Genomic DNA, 14354 nt, shown 5'->3' on the forward strand with positions numbered 1-14354 from the left:
GAGGGGGAGGGGGGTGTCGCTGCCCTGCGGGGAGTCTGCTTGTCCCTCTTCCTCTACCCCACCCCTAACCCGTGCTTTCTCCCTCTCTCTCTCTCTCAGCTAAATAAATACTTTAAAAAAAGAATACTTTTACATTCTTAATTAAAATAATACATGTACCTAGTTCTAAAAATGCAAATATAAGCAAGTATATTGAAAGCATAATCTTCTGCGCTATTCTCTATACTCAAGTATGCTGAGAAAAGACAAATACTTTCCATTCTTTTTGCTTTTTCTTTGGATACTGAGATTCGTATTTCTAAACAATATTCTTAAACTTTGCCTAACTGGACCCAACACAGAGTCTTCTGCACACTGAATGTTTGGCTCAATGTTACATGTGTGAGAGAGACCCATGTAGTTCAACCACTTTCATTCTAGCTGTGATGTGTGACATCCTGTTCAATAAATATACTACAAGTTTATACATCATTTCTTTTGAGAAATGGTATATAAACAGTCATCTGTTTATGGTATAAACAGTCATCTGAACTGTTTCTGGGTTTGTACTCTTACGGACAATGTTACCATGCACATTTTACACACATCTCTGGGTGTGTGGGCAAGATTTTCTTCACATTCCTAAATATGGAACAGGAAGATCATGGGATTTGCAAGTTGTTTTTTTACATTCTTTATGAAGCAGAGTTCTTAATATTCAATGAACATTAAAGTAGTCAAATGTGTAAGTTGTACCTTTTACGATTTGTGCTTTTTGTGTGTGTATCATTTGAGAAATTGTTTCTTATTCTAAAATCATGAAAATGTTCTCCCACATTCTCTTCTCAAAGTTTTTAGTTACCTTTTTCACACTGAAGTCCCTAAACCATCTGTGATTTATCTTGGAGTACTGTGTGCCCATTTTCTTGTCCAATACTCCGATCTGGCTTCCATTTCCCTCACTTAACTGACAACGGCTCTAGGGAAGGCAACCAATGTCTTCCATATTACTTAATCCAATTCTCCTCCATGGGTCTTACCTTACTTAGTAATCACTCAATAACATTTGACCCAGTGGATTTCTCCCTCCTTGAAAGATCCTGTCTTGGCTCCCATGATACCACATTCTTCTCATTTTTCTGGAACATATCAGCTCCCTCATAGTCACTTTGGCATGCATTTATTTCCTTCCTGACCTCTAAATGTTGGCATCCTCCCGGGACCAGTCTCTGGCTCTTCTCTCTTCCTCTCTCTTTCTTTCTTTCCTTTTATTTTATTTTATTTATTTATTTATTTTTTTGGAAACAAAATCCATTTATATTTCTGTAAGACTCTAGGACAAAAATGTGAACTATTCTTAACGGAAGAAGTAACAGTAAGATGGGAAAGCAGAAGGGGTCTTTAGATCCTGCAGCAACACAGATGACAAGGTCTTGTCATTTGATAGCCCAAGAGAAGAGAAAGAAAAACGACTTCTAAGAATGCTCACAGTATTTCTCAAGGAGTCCTAGGAAAAAGATGGAGTGTTATTCATTGGAATTTTCTCCATTGTTCTCTCTCATTGAAACAGTCCTGTTTTGTCTCCCTCCAAGACTGTATGAATGGTAGATTCTGATCTCCTTTGAACTTTGTTCTTTGATAAAAGTTGGGCAAAAAACACATGCCACACACAACTGTGGACCTGAGATGTGGGACTCATGATAGTTCTGGAGAGACCTTCCTGCTTAATGCTGAAAAAGGAAGACAATTGTTCAAACTGACCAGGAGGCAAAAAATCTCCATGATTAGTCATTAATATTTACTAAGAGGCATCAATGAACTACAAGCTTCTTAGATTCAAGGAATATTTTGAAAGATCTGTTTCCCATTCCCATCAGGCTGACAGGGTCGAAGGACATGGCTCCCGGGATTGATCAGGACAGTTCACCAATTTGGTTTCTGGAAAGAAGACAGTTTTTCTCTGTTTGTCCTTAAGTGATAGGGCTTTTGACTAGGTTAAAAGTAAACATATGACAAATTATAGAGAATATGGTGGAGTTTCGTTTTCTTCACTCTAGATTTCGCTCTATGACTTTTTTCTTCCTTCTTGCAAATGTCAAACTATAAATCTAGGCATTTATGATTCAGAGTTCTCTTTGATTTGAACAGTTTCATAAAGGGGAGAGTTTTTTAAATTTAAATTCAATTAATTAACATTTAATGTATTATTAGTTTCATAGGCCAGTGATTCATCAGTCTTATATAACACCCAGCACTCATTACATCACATGCCCTCCTTAATGTCCATCACCCAGTTACCCCATTCCCCATCCCTTCCCCTCTAGCAACTCTCAGTTTGTTTCTTAGGATTAAGAATCGCCTAGGGTTTGCCTCCCTCTCCGATTTCGTCTTGTTTTATTTTTTCCTCTCTTCCCCTATGATCCTCTGTCTTGTTTCTTAAATTCCACATATCAGTGAGATCATAGGATAATTGTCTTTCTCTGATTGATTTATTTCACTTAGCATAATACCCTCTAGTTATATCTGTGTCATTGCAAATGGTAAGATTTCATTTTTGATGTCTGCATAATAACCCATTGTATACATATACCCCATCTTTTTTATCCATTCATCTGCTGATGGACATCTAGGTTCTTTCCATGGTTTGGCTATTATGGACATTGCTGCTATAAACATCAGGGTGCGTGTGCCCCCTTGGATCACTACATTTGTATCCTTGGGGTAAATACCCAGTAGTGCAGTTGCTAGGTTGTAGGGTAGCTCTATTTTTAACTTTTTGAGGAACCTTCATAGTTTCCCAGAGTGGTTGTACCAGCTTGCATTCCCACCAACAGTGTAGGAGGGCTCCCCTTTCTCTGCATCCTTCCTAACATCTGTCATTTCCTGACTTGTTGATTTCAACCATTCTGACTGGTGTGAGGTGGTATCTCATTGTGGTTTTGATTAGTATTTCCCTGATGCCGAGTGATGTTGAGCACTTTTTCATGCATCTGTTGGCCATTTTGTTGTCTTCTTTGGAGAAATATTTGTTCATGTCTTCTGCCCATTTCTTGACTGGATTATTTGTTCTTTGTGTGTTGAGCTTGATAATTCTTTATAGATTTCGGCTACTAGCCCTTTATCTGATAAGACATTTGCAAATATCTTCTTCCATTCTGTCTGTTTTCTTTTGGTCTTGTTGACTGTTTCCTTTGCTGTGCAAAATTTTTTATCTTGATGAAATCCCAGTAGTTCATCTTTGTCTTTGTTTCCCTTGCCTTTGTCTCTTTCTATCCTGTTTTTCTATGCGGTCTCATCTACTCCCAGGGCTTTATGCTAATGATCCCTAAAATTGAATCTCTAGTCTACATCTTCCTCCTGAACTCCAGCCTTATATCCCCATTTGAATACCTCCCTGATGTTTCAAAATTATCATGTCTAAAACTGAACATTTGGTCTTCTGTTCCTTCTACTGCCTTCCCCAATTCAATAAATGTCACCTGTCATATACTCTGTGATATGCCCACGCTCTGGGGGGGGTCATTCTCAATCCCTCCTTCTCCTTTAACCCTGACAGCCAAGACAACAATAGCTTTTGCCACCAAATCTCACTCAGAATACATCTGGAATCTATTTCATTCTCTCCATCATCACTATTAAGCATCCATTGTTTGTCACCTCATGACTATAATGGCTCCCTAATAATTCTATCTACTGTCTCATTCGTTTAGTTTTTTTTCCAAATGGAAGGCACACTGGTCTTACAAAATGTAATTGGATCCATGTCAATCCTCTGTACAAAACTCTTCAACACTTACTGCCTTTAGGATGAAATCCCCAACCCTGGACATGACCTACAGGGTACTTGGCATGAAATGGTCCCAGCCTCTTTCTACAATCCAGTATACCTTAGAGTCAGCCTGGAATATTCTTTTCCAAGCTTTTTGTTTGCTTCTTCCCTTGAGCCTCAAGTTAAATGTCAATTTTGGACATCTCTTCCCATTGTATGCTCTCCCACTAACTTACACTTTCCTTTATATCATCCTAATACAGTTTGTGATTAGAGATTTATTTGAGTATCAACCCATTATCTATGTCCCCATCAGATCCCGACATGGAGCAGGGACCATGTCTGTATTATTGTTGTTGGTGTTAGTTTTTCTCCCCAGGACAGCCCAGGCCAAGCCAATGCTTTGCGCATATTAGGAACCAAATAAGTCCATGTTAAATGCTGAGGAACATGGAGGAGATCATCATCCTCCTAGAAATAGGATCAGAACCCAGAGATCCTGAGTCACATCTACAGGGAACCTCACTGAGAAGGCTGCATAGTCTTGTGGGGTTCCCTGTAGATGTGGCTCAGGACCTCTGGGCTCTGATCCTGTTTCTAGGAGGATGATGTTGGGGGATTCATGCCTCATGACTCTGGGACTCATTTTAATTTTCTGGAAGCTTCCCTGCTCTTGTCCATTACAACACCCCTCCGCACCCCATGACTCCCATCAGAATCCCTTTTAAGGCTATAATTTCCTTCTAAGGGGAAAGGTAACAGAGGGGAATAAAAGTTTTCCCCACAAAGCCTGCCCAACTATACAGACTGTAAAGGTTGATTATTGTTATTCTTACTTTAAAGCAAAAATGTAGAGGCACCTGGGTAGCTCAGTGGGTTAAAGCCTCTGTCTTTGGCTCGGGTCATGATTCCGGGGTCCTGAGATCAAGCCCCATATTGGGTTCTCTGCTCAGCGGGGACCCTGCTTCCTCCTCTCTCTCTGCCTGCCTCTCTGCCTACCTGGGATCTCTGTCTGTCAAATAAATAAATAAAATCTTAAAAATAAATAAATAAATAAATAAATAAATAAATAAATAAAACAAAAATGTGATTAGTATATCGGTACTTAATTGTATCAAAGACCATGAGTAACACATAATCCATTCACCTAAGATGATTCTTATAGTTGATCTGAAGACAGTAAAGGCAAGCTTATTACTATCCGAGCAAGGCTATGCTGTTATTGCCCCCTGGTGGTGAAGTTAATTACACCGCCCTGTATGTTTGAAGACGCTATTGTCTAAGAGGGGTCCACAGATTCTCCTCAAGATTGCGGCATTGACTTCTCTCCAAAAGCATGAGAGTATGTTCTTGATAAAAAATTCTGTGACGACTCCATCTGCATTTCTTCCTTACGGGTTACCAATCTACTCGTTTGGCTCCCCTTTGCCTAGAAGACATTTTGTCCCCTCTTAGGGAGATAACCGCCAGAGCCATGAAGCCATTTGGTCTCCAAGAACAACTGGCTGGGGACCCCCATTTTAGAGAACATCTGTGCAATATTCAGTCTGATAGGAGCTAGCATTTCTATGGGACTTAGAGTCTCAGGAACAAAAATCTTTCGAATGTATAAAATATTAGCTCTGCCAATCATCAGATATGAAGTTACATGTATTAATTGCATTTAATAATTACATGCTAAGGCAGTGTCACCTGTAGAGTTCATTTTCACTCTTCAAATTAGAAACTTATTCATGAAACACAATTCAACGGCTCACAACCATACAACCTTGTTCTAAAGTAGGGGAGAGGTACCTATGGGGAACAATGTTGCTACCTAGAAAATGCTTTGGCAGAGTTGAAATGTGTGTGTGTGTGTGTGTGTGTGTGCGCACGCGTGTTTACAAACTGGTCTTTGTTATATGTTCTTTCCAACAGAGAGAGCGTTTCCCAAAAGCTGAAGATGGCTGCATTTATCTTTAATGGAAACAATTCAATAAGAAATGACAAGCTGTTCAAAAAGCAGAACTAGCAGTGGAAACACAGATTTTCCTGATATCTGCCTTCCCATTTTTTTCTCCACAGCACTGGATTTAGAATCAGACAGTTCTGGGTCTGAATCTCGACTCCAAATCTCGACTCCTCCCTTACTCGTCGTGTTACTTTTGGCAAGTTACTTGATTTCTAAACTTTAGGATCTCCTCTTTAGCTATGGGATGGGTAAAATAATACCTACCTCATATGCTTGTTGTGAAGATCTGATGTGTTATTATATGTAAGATACTGTGCCAAATATCAGGCTTAAGTATCCATGAAATGGTAGCTTTCATTGTTACTACAATTATTCTTAAGGTTATTCAAAACCTTCTGAATGGTCTCAAGGAAGAAAAATAATATAAAGCCAATCAAAGCTAATTGTTTGCCTCCAGGAGCAATATTCAGTCACTTACACGAGATTATGAGTAACAGATTATATCCTTTTTTATATTTATTCCTTTCTCTTTTGGTGGTGCAGCAGAAGTCTAAGATGGCCCCTAAAATCCCAGGACCCTGACAGATAATCCTCATAAATCCCTTCTCCTTGATTGTAGTGGGCCCTATGATTATCATAGGGTGTCACAATCATGACCAGGTTACATAATATGGCAAAGGTGAGGGCATTTACAGATATAATGAAGGTTCTACAGCAGCTGACTTTGTGAAGGGAGATTATCCTGGGTGGGCCTGACCAAATCAGGTGAGTGCTTTAAAGGAAGGTCTGCAGGTCAGAGACAGAAGCAGCAGCAGTCTCTCCTGAAATGGGTTCCATAGCTGCCAAGAAATGAATCCTGCAATAACTACATGAGGTTGGAAGAGGATCCTGAGTCCCGGGTGAGACCCAGCTAATGCCTTGCTTGCACTTGTGGGATCCTTAACAGAAGACCTAGATAAGCCATCCATGGACTCCTGATCCATGGAGCCTGTGAGATAATAAATGTGTGTTATTTAAAACTGCTAAATTTGTAGAGATTTGTTACAGAGCTAATACACTTCTGAATTACTATCCCTAGTAATTACTATTACTAATTACTAACCCAAAATATTATCATGATACTCTCTGGTATTTTAATTTCCCAAAGAACCAGGAAAAGGAATCATGTCAAGACTCTTTCTTTCTCTCTGTTGGTTGCTTCTTTGACTCAGAGATTATTTAGAAGGTCATTTGGCTTCCAAATATCTGGGGGTTTATCCAGAGAGCATGTTATTGGTTTTTCCTATATGTTCCCAGTATATTTCCATTTCTCCCTCCTGGCCTTTGTGCTAATGGCTGTCATACATTTAACTTTCATATACATTATAAACCCCACATTGCATTGTTATTATTTTTGTTTAAAAATCAATGCTCTCTTAAAGAGAATTTAAATAGTAATAAAATATCATCTACTCATGCATATAGTTACCACTTTCAGTTCTCTTCATTGTTTTGTGTAGACCCGTATTTCCACTGATTATCATTTTCCTTCTTCCTGTAGGACTTTCTGTAACATTTCTATATAAGGGTCTGCTGGTGATGAATTCTGTCATCTTTTGTATATCTGAAAAGTCTTTGCTTTTTTTCTTTGTTTTTATAGATATTTTTGCAGGGTATAAAATGATAGGTCACCACTTTTGCCTGCAGTATTTTCAGATGCTTTAACAGTACCTTAAATGTGCTTTAAAAATTCCTCTGCACCTAGGAGGTTTTCTTTCTCCATTTGCTATTAAGATTTTCTCTTGATCACTAGTTTGTTTTTTAAAGATTTTATTTTTTAAGTGATCTCCACACCCAACATGGGGTTCAAACCCACAACACTGAGATCAAGAGGCAAATTCTCCACCCACTGAGCCAGCTAGGCGCCCCCTCTTGATCACTGGTTTGGATCAATGGATGATGACGTACTTTAGCATAGTTTCATGCTTCTCATGCCAGATCCAGATCCAAGATATTCCAGGAGTATCTGGATCTGTGAGTTTACAGTTTCAATCTAATTTGGAGTTTTTTCTGTCATTATTTATCAAATACCTTTTCTAGCCTCCCTACTCCCTTCCTGTCTCCTTTGGAAACTGCAATTACAGGTATTTTAGATTATGGGGAGTTGTCCCTGATGCTCTGTTCACTTTCCAGTCTTTCTTCTCTCTGTATGCTTCATTTGGGACAGTTTCTACTGCTATGTTTCCAAGTTCACTAGTCTTTTCTTCCAGAATGTCTACTTACTCATTGCAAGACTGGGTGGTTGTGTCCCATCCCCCACCCTCAGTTTCATACATTGAAGTCTTAAAACCCTAATAACATAGTCTGAGGAGGTGGGGCTTGGGAGGTGTAGGTCATGAGGGTGGAGCCCTCGTGAATGGGATTAAGGCCCTTATAAAAAGGACCCAGAGAGCCCTCTGTCCCTCTTTCCACCATAAGGAGATACAGGGAGAAGGCTACAACCTGCAAAAGAGCTCTCACCAGAACCCAACTATGGTGGACCCTGAACTTGAACTTCCAGCCTCCAGAGCCATGAGAAACAAGCTTCTATTCTTAACTCATCCAGCCTGTGGTGCTTTGTTATAGCAGCCTGAACAGACTAGGCTTGGCAGTGATCCCATTCAGGGCATTTTTTTTTTTTTTAAGAGCACAGACATCATACTCTCATTTCCATAAGTTCAATTTGGGTCTTTTTAATAACTTTTGTGTCTCCCTTTTCCCATGCTTAGTCTTCCCTCTGGGTCTCTGAACACACAGAATAGAGCAATAATAAGTTGCTCTATCAAAATAAGTTTTGATGTCTTTGTTAACTCTAACATCTGTGTTCATTTCAGGTCAGTGTGGGCTGACTAACTTTTTTCCTAATTATGGATCATACTTTCATTTTTTTCTTTGCATGCCTGCTAAGTTTTTTATTATTGTGATTAGATGTCTGACATTATCCATGTTGCCTTGTTGGGCCCCCGGTGGTTTTGTGTTCCCATAAATATTCATTTTGACCAGAAGCAGAAGTCTACCAGGTCCATGCTACACGAGGGAAAAGGGAAGATGGTGGGAGGTATCATTCTCCAGAATTTCGTGAAGCTGTCTAGGTATAAAATAATCATAGCTTTCTTGCTTCTCACTTTGTTTCTTTTTATAGAACAGACTGAGGAAAGAGGACAGGTGAGATGCCTCCTTTTTTTTTTTTTTTCTTTTGTGGGAACTTTGAAACATCCTTTGCTTTTTTTCCCCCTCACAGAACAAAAAATCAAGGAATTCTCAAGTTGTTGCTGAATTTAATTCAACCGAAGCCAAAAGGATAAGAGAAGAGGAAGCTGAGTATCTCCTTCTAGCAGTCTTCAGCCGTAACACATCTCCTCTGAACCATCGAGAGTACAATTTAGCTACATTGCTTAGTGTCCCTTAAAAGTAAGATTCCCCCCCCCCCCCCCCCCCCCGCTCAGGGAGTCTCACTGCCACTATCAAGGCAAATACCCATCTCATGGCTGCCTGTTCAGCCCTTAGCTGGTAAATACTCGGTCTAATTCAGAGTCATTTGGGATTAACTCTTGAGGGGAACAAGACTAAGCTCATCAGGAAGTTTTTAGGCCTGCCCACTCTGGAGAGTTGTTCAATCTCCTTTTGAGTCTTCAGACTCTGTCCTGAAAGGGACTGACTTAGCCATAGGGCCTGTCAGGGGGAGAAGAACATTCCCTGCTCCAGTGGCTGCTGGAGCACATCACGGTCTGAGGGACATCCTGGGTGCCCCCTGGCCGGGAACACCACCTGTTTGCAAGGTCAAACACATTTGGCGGGGGAATGGGGGGGGGAGCAGATATGGAGGCACGTTGCCCTGAAGTACACTATTATTCTCCGCTGAGTGCCAGAGAAACTCTACTGAGGGAAGAGGGAGACAGCAAGATCAGGCAGGTGAAGTAGACTTAGAAGAACTGGGGGACGCCCATCCTGGGTCTGTCACTTGATAAATTACTCCCCATTGTCATCAAGCCTCATATGATGCGTGGAATAAATACGACATGACCACCTTGAGAACAAGACCTGGGGGCCTCGGGGGAGGGGACTCTGGGGGAGGGTCCCATCCAGTCCTAAGAGCAGTGGTGCTGGCATCAGGTACCTCTCCGAGCTCGTCCCTCCCTCCTCCTGTCCCCTCTGAGGCCACACCAGCCCCCATGTTCTCCTTCACATGTCCCAGGCATGTTCCTACCCAAAGCACTTTTTTTTAAAGATTTTATTTATTCATTTGACAAAGATCACAAGTAGACAGAGAGGCAGACAGAGAGAGAGAGGAGAAAGCAGGCTCCTCGCTGAGCAGAGAGCCCGATGCGGGACTCGATCCCAGGACCCTGAGATCATGACCCGAGCCGCAGGCAGAGGCTTTAACCCACGGAGCCATCCAGGCGCCCCTACCCAGAGCATTTTTGTTTACTCTTTCCTCTCCACCCACCTCCAGCCCTAAGCGTCTCGTCTGCTCTACCCTTCCCATCACTTTCTGTCTCTTCCCAAGTCTGTTTGTTTTCTCCCGGCCTAGCACTCTCCAACACCGCCTATGGCCCATGTCTACTTATCTCTTTGCTCTGTTGCCCCTCCGTATGTTCCGTAAAGGCAGGGGCTGTGTCTCGCTCTCTCCCATATCCCTACCACGTGGGACAGTGCCAGATGCCCACTAAATATTTGTTGAGTGAATAAGTCAGCAAGCACGTGGAACAAACAGCAGGCTGACTGGTGTGATTGGATCATAAGAAAATTGGCTCGACTAGACCAAAGTCACAGATGATGTTTTCTCACCAGTGAGAATGAAACACGTCTGGGGCACCTGGGTGACGCAGTCAGTTAAACGTCTGGCTCTTGGTTTCAGCTCAGGTCATGATCTCGGGGTCGTGGGATCGAGCCCCGCATTGGGCTCCACGCTCAGTGAGGAGTCTGCTTAGATTCTCCTTCACCCCCACCCCTCCCACTCAAGCTCTCTCTCAAATAAGCAAATAACGTATGTTTTCTTAAATGGAATCCATCAGGTCACTGGAGATATTATAGGAGTCTGTCGGTATAAGCGGGTCCAGCTGGGGAGCAGTCTACTGTGGCGGGGAGGAAGGATGCGTAAGAGTGGGGTCAATGGCCTGAAAACCTAGAAACAAGAGGCACTGGAAGGACAGAGCCCCAACCCCAGAGCCAGTGCAGCATCCAGCCATGGGCTAATGGAGGCTGTATGGTGAGGGGATCAGCACAGGCTTTCTGCGCCCCATGCAGTTAGTCAGTAGTAGTACTGGAAAGCACGGGGCCCGGTGACCTAAGTGTAACTGAAAGCTGCGGGCAGCCACTCAGGACGGTTTACAGAACTGAGCTAGAGTTTGGGATTAGTGCATTTCCCCTTCTGCCCTGGCCTTTCTAACACAGACTTTTTAAAGAATGCACATTTTCTCATTTTAAGTCCACAGCATCTGCCCAACTCTTGTCCTCACGGGTGTCACCGTGAGAATTCCACCCGCAACACGCAGCCAATAGGGGGGCCTCATGCAGACATTACCGTGGGCCAACGACAGGCCCCAGGGAGCACCTGACCCTTAGTAGGAGGGTCCCCAATCCATGTTTGCGGAATTCAATGGAATCAAGCCATTTCTGCAAGCGATGACACAGGTGCCCCACCCCTGACCGTCTGGAGTGTGGACGAAACCCAGTCAGGCACAGGGAAGTTGAGGAACCGAGTTTCTCTTTCCCAGTGGAGGGTGGCCCATACTCAGCCCCTCACCTGTCTGAGAAAGTTGTCCCTTTATCAACCATCCCGGTGTCTCTCTCTCCGTTTCTCTCTCTGTCTCTGTCTCCCTCCCTCCCTCCCCCATCCCCAACCCCCCAACAGCGTGGGCTTGTGTCTGAGTTTCAAGTCTTCACACAGAGACAGAGAAATCCAGAGCAGCCTCCCTGTGATGGTTTTCCCAGCGAGACTCAACAGACTTCTTGGGGAGCAGAGCTATAATTTCACTCCAACTAATTCTGACGCTGAGGCCCTCACATGGAGGTCGTTCTAAAGAGAACAGAGCAGGCAGCTGTAATTACAGAACCCGATCAAAGGAAGACAGAGGACAGGAAGGCAAAGCCCAGAATCATGGGGTTCACGTGAGCCCTGTCTGTCTGTGCTTGGAAGGGGCTTCTCCACGAGAAAGGGCGTGGGTCCCATCCATGCTCGAGTCAGGCTGGTGGTAGGTGACACATGATACTTGCAGTCTTTTCTTAATTTTTCTAGAGCATACATGCCTGACGTGACAGTTGAACTGTCTTCACTGCTGTGGAAATGAGATGCGATCAAACTCGTGGTTAGAAAAATAAATAAATAAAAACATTCAACCCTGTTTAAAAACCTGATTATTCAACAACAACAAAAAATCGTTTTCTTCCTTTGCAGTGAGGTTAATTTGGCAAAGTTGTGGACTTCTGGTCAGAATTTAGAATTTTATCAAGAACTTCATGCCTATCCCCTATGAGGATTCCCCATCCATACACCTATTAAATTTATTTTCTCCTGTTTTAAAAAAAAAAAAAAAAAAGGAGGGGATTTAGAATTTTATCTCCTTTACCATAAAAAATAGGCCGACCTTAACTGTCAAACTGTAGCCTCGGTCATCTTAGCTGACCTATACTGCATAGTCCCTCAGAGTCAACGATGTCCTTTCTATGCCTTATTTTTTTCCAAAATTATTTTTCCCCATAACCTTGGGAGGTAGGTACTATTGCTATCTCTTATTTTGAGGCTTTTTAAAAATATATATTTTATTTATTTATTTGGTGAACAGAGAACACAAGTAGGCAGAGAGGCAGGCAGAGAGAGAGGGAGAAGCGGGCTCCATGCTAAGGAGAAAGCCCGATGCGGGGCTTGATCCCAGGACCCTGAGATCATGACCTGAGCCAAAGGCAGAGGATTTAACCCACTGAGCCACCCAGGGACGTCTGCTATTTCCTATTTTTCCTATTTTAAAGATTAGTAAACTGAGGACGCCTGACGGCTCAGTCGGTTAAGCATTGGCCGTCAGCTCAGGTCATGATCCCAGGGTCCTGGGACTGAGTCCCACATGGAGCTCCCTGCTCTGCGGGAAGCCTGCTTCCCCCTCTCTCCCTCCTCCCACTTGTGCTCTCTGTCTCTCTCTCTCTTTCTTTTTCTCAAATAAATAAATAAAATATTTAAAAAATAAGAGGCGTAAACTGAGACTCAAGTTGGTCTCTCTCCAAAGCCCCAGTTCTTCCTGCTCTCCTTGCAGGGGGAGAAGCCTGTCTGTGCTCACGAACCACCCCAGAAGAGAGCTGAAAGTACACCCTCCTCGGAGAGTCGGACCCAGGAGGTGGGAGTCTGTGGTGATGGCGAGCCCGGCGGGCGGTCCGAAACCCAGGCTACCAGTTGGCTTTGCGAACCAGGCAGGCCGTCCAGGGCACCATTCAGCATCTTCTAGCCCAGCCCTTCCACCAGAAGAGGGAGGGACCGACCCCCAGAAATCAAATGACTTCCTGGAGGGTGGTCCACTGGCCCCGAGTGAGACCTGGGTCAGAATGGAGCCAGCTGGCCCAGCATTCTTTCCACCACATTCCAGTAAAGAGGGGGAAAAAAAAAAAAATCATCCAAGTCTCTGAAGGAGCTTTATTCTCCCCGTATCATTCAGTTCAAGGCCGGCTCGATAAAAATCACACCAGCAATTCGAGAAGTCTCAGTGCTGTGGGCCCACGTACTGCCAAAATTGGAAGCAGTGAAAATCATTTAAATATTACTTTTCTCTAATTGTGAGAATATCGGTGTGTGAAAATTGCCATGTGCTTTCTCAAAAGCGAGCTCGCCTTTCCAACTGCCGCTCGCTCGGCGAGCATTGTCTCTCCCTTTACACATCCACCATCCGCTGGCAGCCCGGAGTTAGACCCACATAATCCCTAAACGTGCTCCAGAACTGGTTCAGAAGGTGCGTGTAAAGGGAACTCTTTTTCATTCTCTGAGATGATTATTGCTAAATTTACAGTCAAGCCGCCTGTTCCCTGAGCCCTGACCCTGACATGTGGGTTTTCTCTCGGTCTGGACCCAGTCTGTGTTAAATGAGCAGAGCTCAAGATGGTTGGCTTGATGCCAAAGTTCAGCGAACGACTCTTGCCCTGTTTGCAGGCTGACTTCTTTATTTCTGGATGTTCTCTGCAAGAATCTGTCCTATCTGGTCCTTGAGAGCGGGGCCTGGGATTGCCTCTCCTTTGCATTTTGAGTTCAATAATTCAAGGCTCGTGTTCGTGCAAACATTCGGACACGGATGGCAAAGACCTTCATGAGGCAACGGAGTCATTGTGTCTTTTTTGCGACACTCTTCCGGTACCATTGTTCCTCCTTTATTAGTGGTAGTTCATAGACAGATTCGGGAGGTTTCTAAACATGCTAGGCCTGGCGCAGAGGCAAATGTGAGGGACCCTCGCATCCGAGCGCCGCGAAGCGTGCGAACAAAGGAGAGGACTGTTCTCCAGATACACAGGGTTTGGGCTGACGTGTCTGACAAAGGAACATGAAGAACCGGAACGAGATGGGTTTTTTTTTAATTAGGTCTTTAAATCCGAGAAGACACTCAAAATGCCACTCGTTTCTTACAATCTGGTGCTCTCTTTTCCTTTTCCAGAAGCTACGGT

Source organism: Mustela nigripes, chromosome 5, assembly GCF_022355385.1.
Source record: "Mustela nigripes isolate SB6536 chromosome 5, MUSNIG.SB6536, whole genome shotgun sequence".
NCBI lineage: Eukaryota > Metazoa > Chordata > Mammalia > Carnivora > Mustelidae > Mustela > Mustela nigripes.